Source organism: Balaenoptera physalus (assembly GCF_965194825.1).
Source record: "Balaenoptera physalus genome assembly, chromosome: 19".
In the NCBI taxonomy this organism is placed as follows: Eukaryota; Metazoa; Chordata; class Mammalia; order Artiodactyla; family Balaenopteridae; genus Balaenoptera; species Balaenoptera physalus.
In genome coordinates, this window is record NC_138900.1 from 49,987,535 (window position 1) to 50,005,419 (window position 17,885).

Sequence of the window (17,885 nt, forward strand, 5' to 3'; positions counted from 1 at the left end):
GTTGCAAAGGCCCTCAAGATACAGCTGGAGCCTTTGAAGTTTCCTCCTCGTGTGCTTGGTTGCTTGACAAAAAGCGTGCCCTGCTATCCCAAATGAGGGGCAAGGATGGTGCAGGGGATGCCGGGCCTCCATCTTCGGACAGGACTGTCTATTGTGGGCTGCTTGTGCAAGCCCAAGTCACAGGCCTCTGCAGAAGCCAGATGCAGGCAGTGGGGCCATAAAATTTTCAAAACGAAATTTTCCATGGGAGCTATTAATGTGTCATGTGGTTTCTGAGAATAGGAACAGGCTGCAAGCAGCTCTGTGGCACTCCTTCAATCAGTCAGCCTCGGCATTTCCATGTCAGAACTCAGAAAGCCCAGATAAAGCCAATTCCTGCGTGACCGGAAGGCAAATCTTAAGCCAGGTTGAAGTTATATGTGCTGGGGTGCCCCAACCAACCTAGTGTTTAGAGTTGCAGGACCTTTGGGTTCAGGACCTTGTGTAGCAGGGATGTGGGCCAGTTGCCTGGGAGTGTGGGCTCCATAATGGGGTGGGGCTGAGTTCGAAGATCTGGCCACCCTACCCTCCCCTCTATGGTCTGCCATTCCAGAATCATCTGTTGGTGACTGAAATGGGGACTGTTAAGGAGAAGGCTGGATGGTGGCTGATACCTAAATCCACACCTGAGCCATCCTGAGCGGCATCTTCTCTCATTCCTATGTACCCTTGTATTAGTTTCAGGAACCTGCCTGCAGCCAGATCTGTCTGCCTAGAGTCTGCTGAGGGCTGAAGCCCATAGGGCGCCTGCCAGTCCTTTGCCTTCACGGCGGCTGAACCCACGGTGGGGAGGTGCTGGGGGGTGAGGGCTTCCTGCATGATGAATATCAGGTCTGAGATCGCCCTGTTCACAGGGTCTGCTCCACTTGGCATTGACAGGGCAGCTCCAGGGCAGGACTGGAGCAGGCAGTTGTTGACTACTGGAGAGGTCACGTGCCAACAGCTGAGCATCTAGATGGGCCTGGGCCTCCTACTTCAAGAGCTCTGGGCCTGCCCAAGTGCTGAGGTTTGTGCCTGAGCCTCGCCTTGCAAGTGGCCAGAAGCCGGGCATCCTGGAACTCCCTAGCAGGTCACGTCACCTGCCTCAGGTGAGCCCTGTGTTGTGTGCTGTGTGACCAGCTGAGTGCCAGCCCCCAACAAGTTCCCTGCTGGCCAGCGCCACTCAGGAGAGTCCTTCCTCAGGGACGGACACTAGGAAGAATCTCGCTTCTCTCAGGCTCCGCTGTTGAGGCTTTTGTCCCAGCCAAGTCCCTGCTTCCCTGACATGAGAGCTGATGTTAATGGTCCTTGAGCCGAACAAGGCTTGGAACCTACTTCACTTAAGAAGAAATGACAACATACTTTCTGTGGGAGTAGAACTTTAAATACAAGTCCGCACAAATGGCAGGATTTATGCAGACTCAGTGTTCAGCTGCGTTTCAAGTACAGCCTTTCCTCCTGGAATGGATTGGCTGGCAGAGCAGTGTGTAGGCATTTCAAGGCACCAGAGAACACAGATGAAGACAACAAACCTCCCTAAAACGGAATACACTTGCTAAAATTCTTCTGAAAGGAATCATTTCACATTCAGCCTCAAGTTTTCTATGCAAAGAACATTTAACAAACTGAGTCCTAGAAGAGAATTTATGCAAAGATTAAAAAGCAAATCAGTGTGAATGAGTAAATAAAATCAGGCATCAGCATCTCACCAACCTTCCCTGTAGCTCTGGGCAGCTGGGCCCGAGGGCTGCATTTCTGAACCGAGACTGGATCTCACTCACCACTGAGGGCTGAGGTCCTCGTCCTGGGCCCTTTCAGAGATCTTGGACACCAGACCACTGCTATCCTCAGGTCCTGCCTCTGCACACAGTACCACAGGAGCCCTTGGCTCTGAGAGAACCAGCCAGAAGACCTCCTGAGAGAGGATGGCCCAGCTCAGGCCGAACCATGGACTGCTTGCTTGGGGAGGCCTCCGACCTGCCTGCAGGGCTGTCCTGGGCCTGCTCCAGAAGGTATAACTGGGAGGGGATTGGGGGCTGCCGTCTGCTACCCTGGGGAGTGGGACTTAGAGCTACATTTGCATAAGAATGTGAATTAGTCATTTGTCCACAGCAAAGACCAGTGGGGAAGACATCATGGGGATCTATAGCCCCCCAAGTTCCCTCTAATTGCTGCCACCAAACCTGCTTCCAAGGGTCTTCTGAGGCTCTGGGTTCCAGTTAACCCCTGCCTCTCTGGTAGTGGTGCCTTGTCTATACCTACTCTTAGCTGTTGAATCCTACACTTCTGAAAAGGGAGACAAGAACTCTTGGATGGAGACCACATGTCCCCAGATTGCTGGTGTAGACATGCTAGTGTAGACTGTGACGCGTCTCCATTCAGGAGTGACTAACTTAAAAAGATAAGCATGCTTTGCCTTTGTGAAGATCCGGGTTAGACTTTTCTTCCCTTTTTGCCCACATCTGCCTGCAAGCCTAGGACAGGTCTCTTCCCTCACTTCCTCTGGCCCCTAGAGCAGTGCGGGCCTACTTTCTAGGCATGAGGCAAGATTGCACCTCCTGGTCCCCTTGCAGTTAGGTGGTATCGTGTGACTAGCTCTGACCCACAAGCTGTGAGTGAAAGTGATGTGTGTCACTGCTGGGCCAGAGTACTTCACAGCAGGTATATGCGGTTGGTCCCAGGGGCCAAGCAGGGCCTGCAGGGGATGGGAGGAGGGAGCTTCGAGATGAAGCCAACAGCTTGGGGTGTCAGAGCCCAGAGGCCAGGCGCGGTCAGACGCTGCCAGGTCGTGCTGGCTGACTGGTGCCTGCCAGGGCTGGTGAGGGGCAGAGGCAGAGGCAGGGGCAGGGCAGCAGCTGTCAAGCTGGGAGGCTGGGGGTGCTTGGCATCCATTCCCTGTGAGTCAGATGCTGCTTGGGGTATTTCACAGCAAGGGCCCAAGAATTTCTGGGGGCAGGGCCTTGCTTTCTAGGGGTGTATATTAGAGTGGGGGGGGGTACTCCTAGAGGGTATGGAGACAGGAAAGTGGTGGGTGGTGGGTGAAGCAAGCAGTGAGCAAGGGAGGGAGGTAAGATGGGGTGGCAGAGAGAGCTGAGAGTAGGCACGAGGAAGGCAGTGTCACTCAGGAGTCCTGCCTACCAGCCTGTGCCCTTGATGGCCACAGTGAGCGCCAGATCCCAGATTACAGGCCAGGAGGAGACACCGGGGGAGGAGCAGCTGTGGAAAATGGGCTTGAGAAGAGGCTCCGATGCATGCACTTACAGTTCACCCCTAGTTGGTTCTGTTTAACTTAAGTGCTTAGAACGTCCAGTTAGCATCCCACCCATACCACGCAGACCTCAGAGCAGTGAGAGCCTGGCGTGTGCTGGCTGCACTCTGGAAGGACTGAGTGACCCCCTGGCTGTGACCCTCTGGCTGGCTGCGGGTCTGGGCAGCCACACAGCTTGATGCTACCTGCACCACCCCCCACTGCTAGACAGAAGGTGCACAGGGTATCTCACCGGGCTTTCTGGTAGAGATTTGGAAAGAACATTTTCAGAACAGAGGTCAGCACCAATGTGAAAACAGTCTATGCAGTTTCAACCAGATTTGCTTTAAGAAACAGGTCCAACAGGAGGCCTAAGCGGCTTGATCCTCATCTCTCCCTCAGCCCTCTTCCCCCTGGTCCTGGGCCACCATCCTTCTTGTTCCCTTTCCTGCCCCTGGGACTGCTCTTTCTCCGAGCCCTTTGTTGTCCCCTCCTCCCTGGCCCACCCCTTAGGAGCTGGACCTTCCCCTGCCTCCTCTCTCTTCTCTTGGTTGATCTCTCATGGGTCACGTGTTCCCAGGTGATAGCCAGCCCAGGTGTCTCTCCTGACCTCTGACCCCATGAATTTAATTGACAGTTCTCTATCTTCCCCTAAATGTTTATCATTTGTCTTCCCCTACTTACCCAACACCAGCTCTGTCTCCTGAGTGGTCCTAGGCCCCTGGACCTCCTCCATACCCGCCTCCTCTCACCAGCCCACGGTTCTGCCTCCCTAACCCCTTGCATCCATTCCCACGGCTACGCCCAGTTCAGGCCTCACCCTCTCCCACCTAGACGCTGTGACAGCCATCACCTGGTCCCCCTGCAGCTGGCCTCCCTCCTCTGATCCACATGGCAGCTGGTGGCATCTTTCTAAACTACACATTGGACCACATTGCTCCCCTGCTAAACTCTTCAGTGGCCCTTGCTGACCCCAGGAAGATGCACCTGGCAGGGAAGGACAGGAAAGGGGGGGCGAGGCCCAGCAGCCTGATAGCTCTGCGTCCCCACCTACTTCTGAAGTCCTGGGGACCCTGACCTGCGCAATTTCCCCCGAAGCCCTTCTAGCCCTCCATGCCTTTGCTGAGGCGGTTTCCTTGCAGCCATCATCTGTGCGAAGGGATGAGGCCTCGGCAGAGGCGCTCAGGGTTTGCAAGTCACAGTGATGGCCTCTTCACCAAACCCCAGCCAGTCCCCTCCTCTGTGGCCCCAGGGATAACTAGAGACCTTTGGCCCGCCTCAACTGAGCCATTTCTCTCTTGACATTGGTAGTTTCCATGCATTTATTGCATGTTTGCAGTCTGCACACCAGAAAGGTAACCAGCCTCCCATACTTTCAGATCTACCACACTAGACACAGAATTGAGAGAGAGAAGGCTTGAGCAATGTTGGCAAATTCCATACCTCAAAACAAAGGGAGGGAGGGCCTTATGTGTGTGGCCCTATAGGATGTCTGCAGGACCAGGGATCCTGCCCACATGGTGACACCAGCAGCTTTGGAGCTCATCCACCCACTTGGACCTCCACTCCTGGGGAACTCAAGTTCTTTTTTCCCCTTGCAGGCACTCAGTATTTTATCCCATCACCTGTATGTTGGGCACAGAGTAGGCAGATAATAGGAACCCCTGATGACTGATTGACAAGCAACAGCCCTGCCCCCTGCAGACCTGGAGTCCAGCCAGGGCGGCTTCAGCAATCCAGCTCATCTGGGGCCACCTGTGGCCCGCTCAGGACTTCAAACTCATTCCCTCCCTCCCTTCCACACTCTCTCCCTGTGAGGTGGGACTACGAGCCAGTCCATGGCAGAGACATGAGGGAGACTAGAAATGAGCCTCAGAAAAGCAGAACTAACAGGTCCACTTCTTGGGACATCTGAGCAGTTGTTGCACAGAACACATCTCATAGAATGTGCTCTTGACACTGATGGTGCAGCTACACTGTACAACCACCCCAAGCAGATATTGTTGGCTCCATTTACAGATGAGAAAACTGAGACTCAGAAAAGTAAATGACAGTCCCCGAGAAGTGTAGCCTGGTCACCAGACCCCAATTTCCCTTTCCTCTCTGCATTTCTCACCGAAGTTTAATACACATGATATGCAAAATATGCAAATGAGCGCTGTCCAGCACCAAGCCCCGCTACCTCCAGGACAAGTTCCCCACACTATCCCCCTTGTCTTGCTTGCTCTTCCCCCTCAGTTCCCACCAAACAAGATCCTCACCCTGTCTTTCCAGTCTCTGAAGCTTACATTTGTCACCCACCCCCACTGAGCCCTTAGTGAAGACCCTAATAATTTTCCTCCCTCCCTGTGGACTGCCGGCCTCATCCAGCTCTTTTGTTTTTCCATCCAGTCACCTTCACCTTGGACCCCCAATTCTCCCTACTCCCAGCTTGGTGACCTCCCCAGAAACCGCGAAAACATCTAATTTGCCAATATTTGGGAGGAAGCAGGTTCTTATAATGGTCTTGCTGTCCTGGCTCCTGGACTGAAGTTCCCAACTGTCAGGGGGGTCTGAAAATGTGTTTCTGGTTTCCACTTTTATTGTAGTAGTTTGAATTATTTCTCTGGGATGGATTCGAGACTAGAATTACGAGGTAAACTTTAAAGCTTCTGATACATATTGCCAAACTGCTTTTCGCCAAGGTTGTTTGAGAGTGCCTGTTTCACAGCATCCTTACTGTGAAATGCACTGGGTTTTAGCATTTAAAAATTTTTTTAAAAATAGTTTAATGGGTAATGATATCTGATTACAGTTTCCAGGATATTTAAACTGTATTCCTTCATTATTGTAAAGTGCTGCCTCAATCCTTTTCCTACTTATTGAAGGAGTTCGAATTTTCTCCATAGATTTGGGTGTGTCAGACATACCCCCTCTGCAGGCATTGAACCACATGAGGGTGGGTTCAGAATGGGACCGAACTGCTTGCTCCAGATTGCTTACCCCAGAGCTGTGTTTTCAAACTTTTTATCCAAGCAGCAGAACCTTTTCTCAAACAATCTCACACAGCACCTCTTTATATAAAACATTAATAAGTAGCCTATGAGGGGAGGCCTGGAGCGCCCCCTCCCGTCCCCCTCCCCCTTCCAGAAGCTCCTCTCACCTGAGGAGGGGCCGCGGGGACCTTCTTGTCCTTCTGGCTGAAGAGGGAGCACTCCCTGCGTGAACTCAAGGACCTGAAAGTAGATGAGCGGTTCACAGAGGTGTCCGGACCTCCACAGTCACCGAACAGCGCAGTACAAGTGAGCCAGGTACAAAGACCGAGGGGCCGCACCCGCGCCGGAGGCACCGCCACACCCTCCACGTCGCCAAGGAGAGGGTGTGGGCCCCGCTGTCCCCACGAAGTTCAGCCAGAGGGGGTGGAAGCTGAGGTTTGTGGGACAGACCTAGACAGGCCCGGGGGATAGGAGGGTTGACAGGTGCGGAGGACTCCGTGGGTGGGAGGCATGAGGCTTCCACGTGGACGGCTGGACCCTGGCCAAGCCGGCGATGTGCAGGTGAGTGGCGGGGAGAGGCGAATTCGGAGCCCTGGCCGCGGGGTAGGGGTTTGATCTGATAGGCGAAGCTAGAACAATCGGAGTTCTCCGCAGGAGCTTTGTGTAATCTCAGCCTCACAAAGACACCTGAGGGTGGGGGAGAGCTGAACCCAGACCCGGAAAGAGGGACAGTGGCTACTGGGACGGGGGTGGGGCACGGGGAGGAAGCCGCTTGGCCGCAGATAAGGAGTAGACAGACCGGCAGAGGAAAGGCTCAGCGGGGACGCTTCGTGAACCCAATGGGGTCTTCGGAGCGGGGCGTTTGGGAGGGCGCTCGTGTGAGCGGAGACCTTTGGACACGAAGCCACCTGCTCCTCGCATTCCTTGTTGACCCATTCGGAGGATCGGCGGGCCCAGACACTCCCTAGTAGAGGTTCTTAGGCCCGGCTCACACTCTGGCCCCGCCCCACCCTTCTAGCCCCGCCCCGGCCTCAGGTGTTGGATCCGCCCCGATTTCTGGTCGCTAGGCCCCTGGGCCTCAGGCACTACCTGGCCTCGACTCTCTCGGCCCCGCCTCCTGAAACCTGGCCCCAGGCAGCTCTCTGGCCGCGCCCCCTGGCCTCAGGCAAAGTCCTTGCTCTTTAGTCCCTCCTTCCAGTCCCAAGTCACGCCCCCGGATTTGCAGCCGAATCCCTGGCTTTTGGCTCGGCCTCTTGGATTTCGGCCCAGGAAGTTCAGCCCGCACCCGCGCAATCCTGCGCGGAGCTCGTTGGCTTTACACCTTTTCAAGCCAGTTCTGCTGCCCGGCCCAGAGCCCTCTTACCACCCTCACATCGCAGGCAAGGCAACTGTTACTCCCCAGGGCCCCTCGACCAGCCGCTGTCCTGTATATACACTTATTTTGCAAATCACCCAAACTGTTTCAGAAGAATCTGAAATTTGAGTCCCAAGCCCTCTGCCCTCAAGCCAAAGATGTTGCAGAGGAGCTGTAAGGAGTGTCTTCTCACTTGGGAAACAGTTGGCGCCCTCCTGATTAGAAATCCATTAGAAAACCTCCAGTGAGACAAGGGTTCTAGTCAGCTGAAAGGTCTTGGGCAAGTCATTTAACTTCTGAGCCTCAGATGCCCCCTCCCCCGTAACACTGGGGTTCCCTGCAGGATCTTGGATGGCTACGGCCAGGACCAAGTGAGCACAGGTACTGGATGTTACCAGATCAGAGAGGGAAGAAGGAAGCCTGAGCCCCTAGGTCCTCGCTCTACATGCTCTACAGGAGGGGGCCTTTGTTTTTATGGACACCCTGGCTTACTTCCTCTGAGTTAAGCACTTGGCAGGCATCCCTCCCCACCCATGGCCTGGGGAGTCCAACCTGCCAAGACGTTAGAGGGTGTCCTGTCCCCTGTGCCTGGGACGCCTGCCTCCTCACCCTCAGTAAGCCACCTTCACCCTGCCCCTAGACCACAGGCTGGCAAACATCTGAAAGTGGACATAAAGGAGCCATCCCGACCTTTGCGGCTCTCAGCTCCCACCGCCCTCTCCCAGAGCAGTGAGGAGCTCACACCTCATCTCTCAATGAGAGATTTGCCAAGGAGGGTGTCTTTGTCCTCAGATATTCCCCAAACTATCCCCCGTAGGCTGCATAGTCTCTCTCCCCTCCCAGACTCTTCTGAAAAATCCCCTGTGTGTTTTTCCAAAATAAAATTAAATGACAGGAACTAACTATTTAGGGAGGGGTTCCTGATAGGAAATGGAATCTCTGCAACCTTGAGATTACAGGACTTTTCCTCTTCTCAAAAGAAAAGAAAAACATGTAAGATCATTGATATTCTGAGCCAGACCTTGTTTTGAAATACGCTCTCCTCTGTCCTTCAACAAACTACAGCCTTTCTCCCTCTTTGAAAATAAGACCACATCAAGTCAGGGATTAGAAATGGGAAAAATTCAATCAGAGCCTCCCTCTGCCAGTTATATATCTCAGTACGCTCCCAGGCGAGCAGAATCAGCTCCCACTATAACCCAGCTCAGCATCATCATTCAAAACGCACCAGTAGGAAATGGTGAAACAGAAGGACCTTTCATCCCGAGTGAGCGAGGCCTGCAGCACTGCTCTCCTAGCTCTGGAAGCTGGCGGTGTCTGGGGCCAGTGGAGCTGGGCCCTGTTGCTTAAATAGGCAGTGGGAGGGGGTGAGGGCGGGCCTGGGGGGTGGGCATGGAAAGTGGGCCGTTTACCCAGCACAGCAAGGCAGTGTCCACCGAGCCAGCAGTGGTCCTAAACACGCACCTGCCTGCTTATCCACCATGAGCCTCAAGCCCACAGGCCCCCAGACCACAGACCGTCACCTGGGATGACCCCTGATGGACGTGCAGCTCCAAGTGAGACCACATGCCCAGACGCACGGAGCTTTGTCCAGGTTCCTGGATGCCTCTACCTGTCCTGAGACACAGCCTGGAGAGCAGAACCAGCTGTGGAGTTGGACGGACCTGCTCCCTAGACCAGTAAGTAGTGGCCTCAAGCAGGGCATCAAACCAAGCCTCAGTTTCTACTTTCTTGAAATGAGGATAATAACACTGACTTTATAGGTCCAGAAATAATGTTTGCAAAGGGCCTAGCACCTAGAAGGTTGGTTTGTTTATCCACATGATGATGCTGGAATCAGGTTACCTTCGACAAGGTTCAAGCCCAGAGAGGTTTGGTAACATACACAAAGTCGCACAGCCCTTCGGCTGAGTGTCAGGGTCAGACTTCATGCAGACCTGAGACTAAGTTGGGTTGGCAGAAGCCCCTTGAGGTGAGGGTGGGGAGCAACTGCTGGCCTTGGGGAAAGGTCTTGACTGAACTCTGGTGAAGGAGTTACCCCTAGAACCCCAGCACCAAGGTAAGGGAAGAGGCATGGCTGGACAGGCAAGCTGAGCTGGCTAGTCTGTGCATTTGGTTGGGACCTTAGTGGGGGATGCAGAAGTATCCTAGAATAACTACTAGGAATGGCTGGTGAGAGGAGTTTGTTTCTTTCTACTTGTACAGAGCAGGTCTTGTTTAGGAGCATAACTGATGTGTGGTTAGAATACACGTGTGGTTAGAATTGCACATGTTTTTCTGAGGTTTATCTTTACTCTCATGATGTCAGCTCTCTTGTCATTCTAATTTCAAAAGAACCTATCTCCCTTCATTTTGGCTTGCCAGATAATTTACCATTCAAAAACTGAACTAGCAAATGTTTATTTCTTTCCCTGAGAGTCAAACTTGAAAGGCACAGTGTGTATACTTTAGTTCTAGGCTGAGCTGTTTTTTCATCTCTGTAAACTTTTCTTGTATTGTTTCTTTCTATATGTTTTCCTCATCATATGCCTCATCCCATCCATCTCTCTGTCTCCTATTTTTGGGCTGTGACCCCATTTCCCATTTTCCAGATCAGTTATTTGCACCTTTGTTTGTTTTCTGTGTCTCCATTTCTGGTTGGATGTTTTATTTTATCCTCAACATCACTGATTTCTTTGTTCTGTTGTTTCAATTAGGCAAACTACTACATCCAGATGTTTCTCCATTCTTTTACAGTCATGGAATTACAGCCATTTTTTTTGTTGTTGTTGTTCTGATCTGTTCCTGTTAGTAGTATTTTGGTCATTTATTTCTTTCAACGTAGTTATTACTCAGTTCACCTTACTTGCTCCTGAGGCTTTGCAGATTCCATCATCTAAAAACAAATTAATTGACATTCCTTGAGGGCCTACTGTGTTCAGACACTGCTGCTTAGTATCTAACACTGTGGTGCCTGCTTCCCTTCCAAGGTTAACTCAGGAGAATTCTGCAGTTAGAGCTGCTTTGAGGGGGATTCTGATTAAGATTTATTCCATCTTGTTCTAAAAACAATTCAAGATGATTTAAACTGTGTTGTATGTACAATATAATACTTCTTTTTTTAAGCAGTGAGAGAATTAGGGCTAAGGGAAAATAAAGGTGGAAAAAACACGAGGTAGCCAAGCAGAGATGGGAAGATGGAGTGAGTGAGGGGAGGGTCTTGATTCTGACGGTAGCCTCAAATGGGCACAAAGGAGATGTGCTTTATGACTGAAACCTGTCCTTTTGATTTTTGCTGGTGTTGACCCTTTGAGTTCTTACTTGAAGGGCTGCAGCACAGAACGGGCCACATGGTGCAGCTCACTCTGCAGGCCCCCAGGGTGGGAAACGCTTTTGTGTTTTGTTCCTAATAGGGATGGAATTGAAAAGAAACAAGAGGTGAGATACACTCATGATGTGGATGTGTGGGCGGCTGCCTGTAAACACTGGAACAGTTGCCCCCTGCTCGTCTTCCAAAAGTCAATATTGATTGAGCAACTAATTAGCTGTGTATTTCCTGTGCTCTGAATCAGATTGTTTCCCTGTTTTGGGGTGGCAGGTGTCATCTGGGTGAGAAGAAGGCTTCTTGGGGGGCTCTCTGTTCCCATAGAACACCAGAGTGGCCTCATTTCACACCTCTCAGGAAAGTTTTCCGAGTGACAGATTGACTGGTGTATGGGTGGTTACCAAAAAAGATTCTATTTTATTAGCTGTTTGTCTTGCAAAGTGAAATCATTTTTTTAAAAAAAAAACTTTATCAAAATGTCATCGTCCGGGGGTTTAAGAACGTGCCCTCTGGCTTTGAGGGAAGATTTGCAGATCCTACAGGTAAAGAGCTGTCATGTCAGGGTCTCACTCAAGCCCTTGAGTGATGAGCTCAGTCGTGGCCGCCAGCCTGAGCCTCTCTTGTGGTGGGGTGGAGGGCACCCAGGGCCAGCTGGGCACCAAATGATGTTGCCAGACCTCATCCTGGTGCCTGAAATGCCTTTTTTTTTTTTTTAATACATCCAGGGAGAATAAAAATTGAGAGATTCATGCACATGAATGCTCATGTATAGGTAATTTTGCTTTTCTGTTTGAGGAGGAAATAGAAAACATTCCACTTACTCATTTTTTTTTTTAGAGTAAAAACAAGGAAATATATTAAACAATTAAAAAGTATTTGGTTTCCGGGTGGGATGAATTGGGAGATTGGGATTGACGTATATACACTAATACATATAAAATAGGTAACTAATAAGAACCTGCTGTATAAAAAAATAAATAAAATTTAAAAATTAAAAAAAAAAAAAAAGGATTTGGTTTCCTATTGGTGGCACTTAAAGAAGAGAGAAAGACAGAGAGGAGATTGAAAGCAGTGGAGGGAAGGCAGGAGTCAGAGTCCTGTCTCCAGGGACCACCCTGCCCTCTCTGCTGCAGCTCCCTGCTCCCAGCCCCGGCAGGCCCTGCCCCTTCAGTCGGGTGGGCAGGCTCTGTCCTTGGCCTCTTCCTCACCCTCAACGTGTCCTGTCCAGAGCCAGTCCCTCCCAGCTCTGCGGTCCATTTCCAGTCCCTGCTGCCCCCCTTCTCTGGCTGTCATTTCCCCTCAGGCCTCCTCATTTCTTGCCCGCGTGGTGGCACAGCCAGTAAGCCTGGGTGTGGCCCCTTCCATCATGCTCCGTGTCCAAGCCCGTGATCCCCACCACAAGCAGTCTGAGTTCATCCTGCCCTTGTCCAGCATCTCAGATCTCTCTCTGTGCACAGAACAAATCCCCCTACCTTGCCTGGCGTGGGGACCCTTGGTGATGGGCACCCCCTCCTCAGCCTCACGTCTGCCTTTTTCTTCCTCCCAGTGATTCATTCTGATGGCCTCAACCTCTAGCTTTCCTCTTTCCTGGAACATGCCATGCTCTTTCACGCCTCCGTGCCTTTGCACATGCTGTCCCCTGTGTCTGGAACACCCTCCCCAGTCCATCTACCTGGCACCCAGCCTCTAAGGCTCAGCTCGGCAGCTGTCAAGCCCCTCCCTTCAATTGCACACCCACCGGGTTTTGTGCTGGCAGCCCAGAGCCCCCCGAGTGCAGAGCATGGAGCCCAGTCCCTGAGAGGCCCTCAAGGAACCTTGGTTGAATTAATAAAATGGTTTCTAGCCAGACCAGAAAGTTAGTCACCAAAAGGTTCAGTTCCCTCTTTACATACCAGTTGGCACAGCAGGAGCTGTGAGAAAACTGCTCCTAATTGTTTGAACTAGTGCATCCATTAGGCTGCCTTATATAAAGGGAGATAGGCAAACATGTAGCCTTAAATGTTAAAAGACCTGTGTGAACTCACGTGTGTTTGTGGTAGTGCTTGCAGCTGGCTGAGATCACTACCATCATCATCATCACCAACCTTTTCGGGGGCACCCGCTGCGTGCCAGAAACTGCGCTAAGCTAAGGATGTTGCATGCAGAACCTCTTGTTTAATTCTCTGAACAGCCTGGGAAGGTTTGGGTGTTATTGTTCCCATACTCGGAGAGGGAAACTGAGGCTCGGGGAGGGTAAGTGACTTGTCTGAGTCACACGGCTAGAGAGTGGCAGAGCCCAGACTCTGTGGGGAAGGCTTATCGATGGCCCCCGCCTGGCTAGGGTTTTGACCCTCCAGGGCTCCCTAATGCTCAGGAGGCACCCACAGACCAGGGAGGAACACCCCAGGGGTCTGGGAAGGCTTGTAGCCACCACCCTCCTCCCTCTCTGCTGCCGCCCTCCTGTCCCAGAGGGACTTGAGGTGGATGCTGCCACTATTTGTCCTTAGCACCAGAGTGTGGATTGGTCCAAGGGCTGTTGCTCTGGACAGAATGCTGGTGAGGCTTGGAAGGTATGAACCCGCAGGAACCGGGTAGAGCTGTTGCCGTGGGGCTGGGCAGGTGCTGTGAGGACATGCTGGCCAAGCTCATTGTCTCTCACCTGGTCCTTCAGCCTGGCCCCTACCATCTGTTCTCGCACAGAAGCCAAAGTGATCTTTCTGCGTGCAAACCTGAGTGCCTTCCAAGCTTAAAACTCTTTCATTGCCCCCGGAATAAAATCCATGCCCTGAGCCCACCATCCTCTCACGTCTCACTCTTTGCCAGTCTTCTCCTCCTCTGCTTGTACCTCCAGAGCCCTTCTGCTTCCTCCATGGTCCTGGTCTCTCTCAGGCAGGGTCTTTCCTCACGCTGTCCCCTCGTGCTGGAATCCCCCTCCCTTGCCTGGCTGGCTGCTCCTCAGCTTCAGGTCTCAGCTGAGAAGTCGTCCTCAGGGAAGCCTTCCCGATCTCCCCGGCGGTCAGTATGAGGGCCTCCTGCAGGCAGCACCCGGTGCTCCCAGCCCTGCCTCAGAGGTGAGCTCTGGGGGGGCTAGGGGCTGGGACCTGGCCACCTGCATACAGACAGAGCCATGGGGACTGACGACCAGGAGGGACAACATACCCCAAATGTGACCCTCCAGAGGGAGATGTCACATCTGGTTCCAGGATGTTGGGGCCTCATACTGGGAGGGGGGCTGTCCAAGAGGCGGGCAGTGCCTGGGACGTGCAGGGCTGTGGCCACGTGGACCCCAAGCTGAAGCCACAGCTGTGGACGTCCATTCTCAAGGAAGGCAGGCGGAGGGAAAAAAGGGGTCAAGGACAGAACCTTGAGACGTATCCCATTTTTGGCTTGGTGAGGAAAGAGGAGCCAAAAAGAGCATTTGGGAAAAGGCAGAAGAATGCAGAAAAAAAAAGTAGCTAAGATATAGCACTGTTTTTATTTAGGTCTCAGATAGTCTTACTTTTTTTCTGTTTCACTTAGAATAGCTGGAACAGGAGGGCCCTACGTGGCAGTCCCTGGGATGAGAACACTGTGTGTCAAGGCGGCTGCCGAATCCCTCTCTATTTTTACGTTCCTGACACTACCTCTTTGAGCCCCGAGGAGGCATCCTGGCCTGAGGTGGACCGAGCCGGCATCTCTGAGGCAGATGTGGCCAGCCCTCACCTCGTTCTCCAGAAACCACCAAAAAGTCAGGTATTCACTTCTCTTGACCAGAAATAAATGCATTAGACAAATGTTCTCAGGCAATCTTGAGGGATGTAAACATAAAATCACCCCATAAATTGTTTTCTTTCCTTGGTTCAAAGTTGGTTTTTTTGTTCGCATTAGTTACATTAAAATTGGACAGTAATTAATGTTCTTAAAATAGAATGTCTGTATTCCCAAGTTTAGAAAGAAAAACCACCTAGGAAAGGAAAACGTGGACGCATGTGAAATGCCATTCCATTGGCCACGGAGGCTTTCACGAGCCTCAGCAGGGAGCCCTGCCCAGTGGGGTTTATGGCGGAGCAGCCCGTGTCTGCGGTCGCTTTCCACCCTGTCTCCCTCCAACCCCTCCGCCTGGCTCCAGGTCAAGGAAGCCTTTGACATCTATGGCCTGGAGCCCTGGGGGTTTGCCAACCTCTAATTACATTTCTTTTTTTAATATTGATAAACAGTTCCTCTGTTGATTCAAACGTTTTTAAACACCGAGCCTGTAGCTGTTGGCTCAGAAAAAAGAGAACAGATCCCCCAGGCCTCCTTGGGCCGAGGAGCTTCTCCCTGAGCTTCCTCGGGCTCTTGGCCTCTCATTCAAACACTGAAGGAAGAAAACTGTCCCTCTGTGTGTGGGTGGGGGGGAGGTCACTTCAGGATTCAAAATCAGGCCTGGCTGGGCTGAAGGGTGAGGCCCGGCTTTGCCTAGGTGGGGGCTTCTGGCCTCTCCTACTAGGTGGGCTCCTGCTCTGGGTTCAGGGCGGAGGTGCGGCGGGCAGGGGCGGCGGGTGAGGTGGGAGGGGCTACCATCCAGCTGCCACTTCCCCGTGGCCTGAGGCTCCACTGCACGTCTGTTCCCACCTCGCTTCATTTATGAGGACTGGTCCCTGGTCTTCACAGGCTTTGGATGCAAACAGGACAACAGTGGTGGCCTCCGCCTTCCTTCCCCCCAGCACGGCTGCTATGTGGGATGGAGGGGAGTGGGAGTGGAGGGGACCTCTTCTAGTCCCGTGGGGTCCAGAAGAGCTAAGTGCCATCCATTCCATCTTGGGGACACCCACGTACTAGGACCCTCCAGGCCCAGGCTCCCCCAGACGTAGCTGACTGCAATATGGGGGGAGGGTGGTGGTCCCCGTTCCTCCTGGGTGACTCAGAGCCCGGTCAGCTGCTTCTTGCCCAGACCGCCAGGTTCCCTGTCTTCACTGATTAGAGGACTTGGCCAGCTGCCAGGTATCGGCATCGCTTCTGTAGTGCCCACGTCCAGAGAGGAGTGCCTGGTGACAAACACAGTCACATCAGTGACACCCATGATACCCCAAAGCCCTCGGCTCCATGGGGCTTACACTGAGTTCCTGACATCATCACACCTCCCCATTCTACACCATAGCAGGGTGGCTACTATTGTCGTTACCATTTTACAGATGAGGAAACTGAGGCCCAGCGAAGTAAAGCGTGCTGCCCAAGATCACAGTGGAGGAGCTGGGATTTGAACTCAGGTCCATGTGATTCTGAAACCAGAGCTCTTCTCAATCTATCCTGTCACAGAGCCTCCTGGTCTCATTTCTTGCCTTTGGCAAGTGGCCTCTGGAAGGGGCCACCCACAAACAGAAGCATCAGGGGTGATGTGTCCTGGGTCAAGGGCTTTATGGAGGTACTGGCAGCCACGGTGCTTCTTGTCCAGTCTTGCCCAGCTCTGCTTGGGTGTCCCCCTTAGCTGAGGGACCTGTTGGCAGGACCCATTTGGGCTGCAATTTTAAGAGGCAATTATGGATCATCTTGGTGACCATCGGGCCCTTCTGCTACATCCCAGGAAATGGACCTAACCCTGTTACAGGGTAAATCAGATATAATCAGCTGCTAATTCAATGTAGTGGCTCTGTCAACATTTATCAAGATATAGAAGCTGGTCCAGTGAGTTAGACAACAGTGATGGTCGGATTAGACTCAGACAAGAAGGACCAACCAGTACTTTCTGACAGCATTAAGACAAAATTAAGTGGAAGAGACAAACTTTTTCAGTACCATACATTATAGGTACACACAGTCATGTGTTCCAGACATAGATGGGGGCAACTTTCAGACTGGCCACGTGCACACCGCCAGCCTCATCCTGCCATGGTCACATCTTTCAAGTCCTGACAGAAGTTCCTAGACACCTGGAACACTGCCCTGTTCAAAACCGAAGCTGGGAGATCAACCAGTAAGTGCGGCTGGCCCTTCCTTCCCCTTCTGTGCCTGAGGATCATAAAACTCTCAGCCACTGAGCTCATGGACATGGAAAACTTCTGACCAGCTCTGAGTGGGAGAGAATTTCTCTTCTAACTGGTGATTTGGGAGTCATATAGGCCAAATAATAATCAGATTATTGGGGATTGTGATTGGATCTGTTACTTTCAGATTGGATTGAAATTTTTGTCCCCTCTTCCTTCTCGATTGCCAGCCCAGCTGACCAACAGAGATCCCAGACCCTTCTCTGCAAACTCATGGAGGTGGTGGCCACTAAGAGCCAACAATGTTTCGTAGACTCCTACCACAGCCTCCCTTCACTGCACGGGCCTGCCTTCCAGACCTCTCTGCAAGCTCCGACACGCCCTCACCCACACCAGGGCCAGCTAGTGACCTTCCTCTGGTCCATCAAGTCCCTCTTTTGGACCATTGCTTCTCCAGCTCCTCTCACAATTGGTAAGGTCTGACTCCTATAATAATTTCCTTATGCCATCACGCTTGCATGGTTCTGCCTCCCTGACTGAGCCCTGAGCGATACAGCACCCTCAGTTTGTCTCCCCCATAAAATGGGGGTGATGTGAGATATACCAGCCCCGGGAAGGGGACTGCATCCATGTGCTAAGGGCTGTGAGCCTGGGATTGATCCTGGCAGGTACATTTGTCATCATCTGAGGATAAGCTTTAGGCCAGAATCATGACTCAGTCGGGCTTTTCGTCTTGGCACCAGCGGTGGGAGCCCCACAGAGCAGGGTCCACATGAGGTCAGCAGACACGTTTATGCTGGTGTTGGAAGGCGTGGGGTGTTCTTCTAATGGTCTGATTGGTTGTACAGCCTGGTGGGTACCGTGACTGAGAGTTTAAAGCAATGGCTGGTCAGAGCCTTTCCTGCTGGTATCTCAGTCCAGAACGCACCCCCAAGTTGGCATGTCATTCCCCTGGGAAGCCAGTGTGTGCTGAGTTAGGAGGCTTCCAGGAAGTTGCTGAGAAGGGCAAGAATGGCTCGTTGGGACTGAGGCCCACTCTGTTGACTTGCTGGTGAGGAGGCTTTGT

At 52.3% G+C, this 17,885-nt stretch overlaps 1 protein-coding gene and 1 long non-coding RNA gene across 7 annotated transcripts in view; one reads left to right on the forward strand and one right to left on the reverse strand.

Annotated features, from left to right (window-relative positions):
- SMPD3 (sphingomyelin phosphodiesterase 3) overlaps positions 1 to 7,365 on the reverse strand; it is a 29,795-nt gene extending 22,430 nt beyond the window's left edge. For 2 of the 4 annotated variants that reach the window (XM_082436070.1, XM_082436066.1), the window contains exon 1: positions 6,408 to 6,497. The gene's annotated coding sequence lies outside the window, so the exon portion shown is untranslated. Of the gene's footprint in view, positions 1 to 6,407; positions 6,498 to 6,690; positions 6,773 to 7,329 lie in introns of those variants that run through there. The other 2 variants (XM_082436068.1, XM_082436067.1) reach the window with 2 other exon arrangements.
- LOC309648051 overlaps positions 1 to 17,885 on the forward strand; it is a 51,723-nt gene that overhangs the window by 2,139 nt on the left and 31,699 nt on the right. For all 3 annotated transcript variants that reach the window (XR_014256441.1, XR_014256442.1, XR_014256443.1), the window contains exons 2-4: positions 10 to 9,273; positions 14,402 to 14,609; positions 17,050 to 17,291. This is a non-coding gene — a long non-coding RNA (uncharacterized lncRNA). The remainder of the gene's footprint in view (positions 1 to 9; positions 9,274 to 14,401; positions 14,610 to 17,049; positions 17,292 to 17,885) is intronic.